Below are 6,979 nucleotides of genomic sequence, written 5' to 3'. Positions count from 1 at the left end.
AAAAAAAAAAAAAAAAAAAAAAAAAAAAAAAAAAGAATAACAATGTAATAATAATATTATATTTATATGAAGGGAGCTGGTAATAAAATTTCCTAATAATTATTGGGTTTCTTCCTATGTACTAGGCATTCTCATTTATGAAAAATAATTTATTGAGATGGAAGTCACATATCATAAAATTAACCATTTTAAAGCAAACGATTCAGTGACGGCAAGTACATTCATAATGTTGTGCCACTGCCACCTCTGTCTAGTTAAACATTTTCATCACTCTGAAGTAAAACCGCCTACCCACTGAGCATTTTCTCCCTCTCATCCTTCCCCTCACACCCTGGCAACCATCAATCAGCGTTTTGTCTCTATGGCTTTATCTATTCTGGATATTTCATATAAATGAGATCATACAGTATGTGACTTTTGTTTGGCTTCTTTCTCTCAGCATGGTTTGGAGGATCATGTTGTAGCATGTTTCAGTACTTTATTCCTTTTTATGACTGCATAATGTTCCACCATGTATTTGTCCATTCATTTGTTGTTGGTCGTTTGTGCTGTTTTCACCTTTTGGCTACTGTGAATAGTGCTGCTATGAACATGCCTGTGTATGTACTTGTCTTAGTATTATCTTATAAACTGTGCCTTTTAGGATTTGGAAAACACGATCACTCTTTTTCTAGAAAACCTTTATTTGGGTGGCTGTATAATTTGTAAATAGAATGATACCACCACAGGAGTTTCTTGCATTTTGTAGGGCTTGCTCTCCCCTGGATTATGTTCATATTTCTGGGATATATTTCAAGCTGAGTGAGTACATCACCATCATCTCCCTCCTGATGTTGGTGACGGTAGCTATCATTTGAGAGCCTGTCATATAATAGATACTATTATTATCCCTGTTTCACAGAAGGAGAAATGGAGGCTTATGAAACTTAAGCACCTTTCCCAAGTGATAGACTAGTGATAGAGCTAGGACTAAAACCCAGGTCATTGTGACTCTAAAACTTGAGGTATGTGACAATTATGTGGCTGAGTTTCCTATCTTTCATGAAGTTGACTTTTTCCCCCTAATTATCGTGGATAGCTACTGACCATCAATAATAATAAACTTTCAATCAGTCAGTCCTGAAATCAATTTAGTGGGTCAAAAACCTCATTAAAAATGGAAATGGATGGAATAAGATGGAAAATATCATGTAGTAAGGGTATTATTTTATGAAACTTTCATTTGTCATGTGTGTGTGTCACGTATATGTGTGTCTGCATGGGGTCATGACATAAAATGTATCTCTTATTGTGGGTTGCAGTCAAAAAAGTTTGAAAAAGTGCTCTAAGCCACTCAGGTTCATTTCCCCCCTGAACATTTGAACTTTTATGTACCTAAGCAGTTTTTGCTGTTTTCTTCACTCTCAAACATCTTCTTATCCTCCAAGTTCACAAATTACTGAAGTACGACATCTTTTTGCCCCTTCATAGCCATCACTGACTGATCCTACATGTAATTTTACAAAATTGCAGCATGCATGCCTTTGAAGTTCCGTTCCCCTTTGTAATTAAATAACACACACGTAAAAAAGTGCACACTTACTAAGCGCTTTAATAAGTGATAGCCCACATCGATCCCATTCAACACAAACAGACCATTTGTGCTCGTTTGTCACTTACTGGTGCCCACATCAGATGGACAAGACACAGAAGAAGACATCTTCCCTGCTGTTTGTCACATAGTGTAAATGCAATTAAGGGGCGCTGGTCCCCAGACAGCCTCCGGGAAGGGCTCCTGTGGATATATAGATGATAGTTCCACATGGTAAATATTTGGTTTTCTTCACGTCAGTAGCAATTCATAGCAGTTCTCTGGGGACCCTTTCAAAAGCCAGTTTGAAGATTTGTTCCTTAAAAGAACAGTTTTTTAAAAAATTAATAATGAGAACATATTAAAAATGCCATGTTGTTGGTGGGAAAGCCCCAAAGCAGTCTTTTAATAAACTGGAGTGAATTATAACTTAAATCCTACAAAATAGAATTAGGATTTTACATTTTTATTTGTTTCAATGCAAGAATTCAGTCTCTCATTGAAACGTAAATAAAAAGTCATGCAGAAAGTTCAAGGGATTCTTGAACCGTAGGGACGGTTGTGGAGAGTGATCATTGAGTATATGTTGTTGAAACACCCTTTGTGTGTAAAACACCGTACCGAGTGTTGAGAAAAGGGAAAAATTACGATATAGCCAGCTGCTACAGGAAGCTAGCCAACAGAAAACTCCTTTGTGTGTTCGTAGGATACATTTAAAGGAAGTTCATCAAGATCTCGCATGTAATTAATGGTAGAAAAGTAGAACCGTAGTGTCTGTTAAAGGATGCCTTGAACATGGTGCTTGTATCAAACACTGTTAGCTGCTTAGCTTACATAGCAGCTGTTTCTTAGTTCTTCCTAAGTTTACAGACTCTCCCACCCCTAATTTTGTTCAGGCTACAACATACTCTGGAAATAATGAACCACTCCAGAGTCCAGGGTCTAAACCTACTTTGGTAATTCCTATTTGCTAGGGAGGTTTAGGTGTGGCCATGTGACCAAGCTGTGGCTAATTAGGTGTAAGGAGAAGTCTCCAGGGAGGGCTTTTGCTTCTGAATAAAAAGAGATGGTAAGGAGATCAGCTCCTTTCCTCTGGTCTTAAGTTTGGTTGTGTGAAGATGTGATGTTTGCAGCTAAATCAGCCACATTGCTTGAAAAAGGAAGGCTAAATATAAAAAGATAACATGGTAAGGACCGCAGATCAGAAAGGTAGAGAGAGTCTGGGTACTGGTTGATATTGGTAAACCTCTGCGTCAGTCCTGAAATTGCCAGAAACAATTAAATCGTGAAATTGTTCAAGCCATATCCAGTGTTGTTTGTGGCTGAAAGCAATTCTATACAGTGCTCTAAAAAAGCCTTGTTGAATTGAAAGTATTGATGAATTCAAGGAGGTGACATAAGCTATATTCATAAAAGATAACTAACAATGCAAGACTTTGTGTGCTGAGTATCAACTGAATAACATAGCCTGGTGGGCCTATCAAGAAGGTCTTCGTGGAAGAGAGAAAATGTGAAGTGAACCTTGAAGGCTAGTAATAGTAAAGGTGTGGAGTTAATAGTTCGTTGTGCAAAAAAAGTCACTTTAGGTTTTGATCTCATTGGTCTCATTTTTGAGACTATTCTTGATAGCAGAAAACACAGTATTAGTTCATTCTAGTTGTACTAAGTCAAGTCAGGATTTTCTGCTTTCCTTCCTTATCTCTAGGACATCCAAATTCTGAAGGGCTCATGTGGTATCATGGACTTATCTGGTGTTTGTGCATGACAGACAGACAGCCTGTCTGTCTGTCTTATCATCCCCTCATTTTTGGACGACACAGGAAGGGGCCAAATGCAGGGCTCCTTCGCAGAGTTGGGGAAACTGACACCTATAAAACTTAATGCCTCCCCTAAGTCATACACCAATAAGCGATAGAACTGGAAATAAAAGCACTTTGGAAGTGTTCACACCTTTTGCATCCCTTTTAACTCTTCTCCTTGCCCAGTGCCCAGAGACGTTTTTTTTCTTCTTCTCATTGTGTCAATATAGAAGTAGCTAAACAGTTGTTTCCCACAAAACATTTGTTTGCGTTAGGGCTTTTGCTTTTGGAAACTTAAGGTTGACCTTTATCTTTCTTTGTGTTTCTTCTGTGTCTACCTTTCCCAGAGAGGAAGAAGACCAAGATCTTGTTTAAACAGAAGAGTGATGAAGGGGAAAACATCACGCTCTCACAAAGAGAAACAGAAGTAAAATATTTTACTGATTAAATCTCCAAAATTTAATTTTGCCATAGAGGAGCAAGTAGAACGATTGGTTTTGCTTGGTCAGGTCTTGGTTCTCCTCTGCTTCACTGGCTGCTCCTTCTCATTCTCTTTTGGGGGTTCTCCCCCTTCTCCCTCACCTCTTACTGGAGTGCTTCGGGCACAGTCTTAGCAATCTCTACTCCTCTTCTAGAGGTGCTTGTCCAATCTCATGGCTTTAAGCAGCTGCATGTGCTGTCAGTGTGCAAATTTATATCCTTTGCTCAGTACCCCATCTTTGAGCTCCTGTATCTGGGATCCTCACCTGGCTGTCTAATAGACATCTCAAACCCAACCTGTGCAAAAGAAACTCTTGATCTTCCTCCCACAAGCTTGCCCTATTCACATCTTTCCCGGTCTTCCAATTGCTTAGGCCATAAACTTTTATCATCCTTGATTTCTTTCATTATCTCATACCCACATCCAGAGCATCAGCAAATCTTGTAGGTGCTATCTTCAGAAGGTATCTAGAATCTAACCACTTCTCACCACTTCTGCTATTACTACCTTAGTCCAACCTTCTATCATCTCTGATGTGTGTGATTGTGGAAACCTACCTACTGGTCTCTGTGCTTCCATTCTTGCTTATCCCCATAGTCTATTCTCAAACAGCAGCCAGAGTCATACAAGATCACGCTACTCTTCTGCTCAAAAAGCTCCATTGACCTCCCATCTGACTCAGAGTAAAAGCTAAAGTTTTTATTTAACTTTAATTTTTAATTTTATTTAAAGTAAAAGGCTTTACTTAATTCATACCATTATTACCTGGCTGACTTTATTTCCTTTTACTTTTCTACTTGATCATTCGGCTCCATAAATTTCCTTTCTTTTCTTCAAAATGCCAGTCATACCTGGAATGCTCCTCTCTCAGAAATCTGCATGTCTCACTGGCCGCTTAGCTACAAGTCTTTCTCAATTAAGACTTCCCTTGACCTTCCCACTTAAAATTGCAAACCCTTCCCTGTTGCCCCCAATGCTCCTCTCTGTTCTGTTATTTTCCATAGCACTTATCAGCATCTAACATACTATATGACTTACTATTATGTTTATTGATTATTGTCTGTCTCCCCTGAGAAGAATGCAAATTCCATGAAAGCAGGTAGTTTTGTCTGTTTTGTTCACTGATGTATCTATGGCACTTAGAACCCTGCTTAACACACAGAAGATGGTCAATGACTATTGTAGAATGAATAAATGAATTAAAAGAATATATATTTCTCATTGTTCTTCTCTGATACTGCCATTATTATTATTATTATTATTATTATTATTATTATTAACTGTTTTTGCCTGGTAGGGGGAAATATAGGTTCAAAATGCAGATTTTCATGGAGACTCAAAGCAAACAGTGGGTAAAGGAGATATGTTTGAACTCTTCCAGGCGTCCTCACATCAGAACAGGTACACACATGCCTACCATGCTTACTTTTGACATCTGCGTGAAAGGAAGGTGGTCCTGCTTGTGTATGACAGAGAGAAAGGGAACTCTCTTACCCGTGCTTTGTTTCATGACTGCAATACTCATTCTCCAGACACTCCTTGGTCTGTGACACTAACTAGAATATAGGAATAGGTGATACTGAAAGTATTTCAGTCAGAAAGAGAAAAACAAATACCATATGCTAACACATATATATGGAATCTAAAAAAAAAAAGGTTATGAAGAACCTAGGGGCAGGACGGGAATAAAGACGCAGACCTTCTAGAGAATGGACTTGAGGACATGGGGAGGGGGAAGGGTAAGCTGGGACGAAGTGAGAGAGTGGCATTGACTTATATATACACTACCAAATGTAAAATAGATAGCTAGCGGGAAGCAGCCGCATAGCACAGGGAGATCAGCTCGGTGCTTTGTAACCACCTAGAGGGTGGGATGGGGAGGGTGGGAGGGAGGGAGACTCAAGAGGGAAGACATATGGGGATATATGTATATGTATAGCTGATGCAGTTTGTTATAAAGCAGAAACTAACACACCATTGTAAAGCAATTATACTCTAATAAAGATGTTAAAAAAAAAGTATTTAACAGCTGGTACCATAGGCACTGACCAATCAGATGGGCCACCAGCTGTAAGCAACTGGTGTGGTTCTGTGCTTATCACTGAGCATCAGCCCTGAACATAAGTATTAGATAGTAACTTCTCTGCTCACTGTCTTCTCAATTTTTCTTACAAGGAAGTGGGGAGAGGGTTTCATGCCAAAGGCGGTATTTCTGAACATCACACTTTGGTCCTTAAAGGAACAAGAAGATCCACCGATTCTACATGAGCTTTTGAGGTATTTTTGAAGAATTTCCTCATTTTCATGATTTCAACTTTGAGAAATCTATTCTAAGTTTCAATCTTAATATCTAATTGTTGAAATTACAATAGATATGGATGCAATGGCCTAGATTTCACAGTAGAACTGAAAATATCATGTAAAAGGACAAAGTCACTAATAAAATACAAATCTTTATGTCATGTTGCAACTTGCATGTACTTACACTGTAAGACAAGGCATGTTCACAGTACAAGCAGAAAGTGACATTAAAAATAATTTGTCAAGTGAGAGAGTGGCATGGACATATATACACTACCAAGCGTAAAATAGATAGCTAGTGGGAAGCAGTCACATAGCACAGGGAGATCAACTCGTTGCTTTGTGACCACCTAGAGGGGTGGGATAGGGAGGGTGGGAGGGAGGGAGATGCAAGAGGGAAGAGATATGGGGACATATGTATATGTATAACTGATTCACTTTGTTATAAAGCAGAAAGTAACACACCATTGTAAAGCAATTATACTCCAATAAAGATGTTAAAAAAATAATAATAATTTGTCAGAGTCAACACATTGTCTAGTTGACTCTGTCTCAGAATTTATGGGCAAGAGGCCCTGTAACACATTGAAAAAAATTAAAACATTACTTCCATTCTTAACCTTCTCTGCTAGGTTCATCCTAGCCAAATCGTAGGAACTGGCCCTCCATCATTAGGAAGCTTCTGGTTTCTCATACCCCGGCGAACTAGAGCAGAGCTTCTCAGACTTTAATGTGCATGTATATCACCTGCGTGTTTGTTAAAATGAAGAACCTGATTCATTAGGTCTAGGTAAGGCCTGAGAATCTGCATTCTATCAAGCTCTCAGA

The sequence above is a fragment of the Lipotes vexillifer genome, unplaced genomic scaffold (assembly GCF_000442215.2).
Source record: "Lipotes vexillifer unplaced genomic scaffold, Lipotes_vexillifer_v1.1 scaffold194, whole genome shotgun sequence".
NCBI lineage: Eukaryota > Metazoa > Chordata > Mammalia > Artiodactyla > Lipotidae > Lipotes > Lipotes vexillifer.
Note: the sequence above shows the minus strand (reverse complement) of the source record.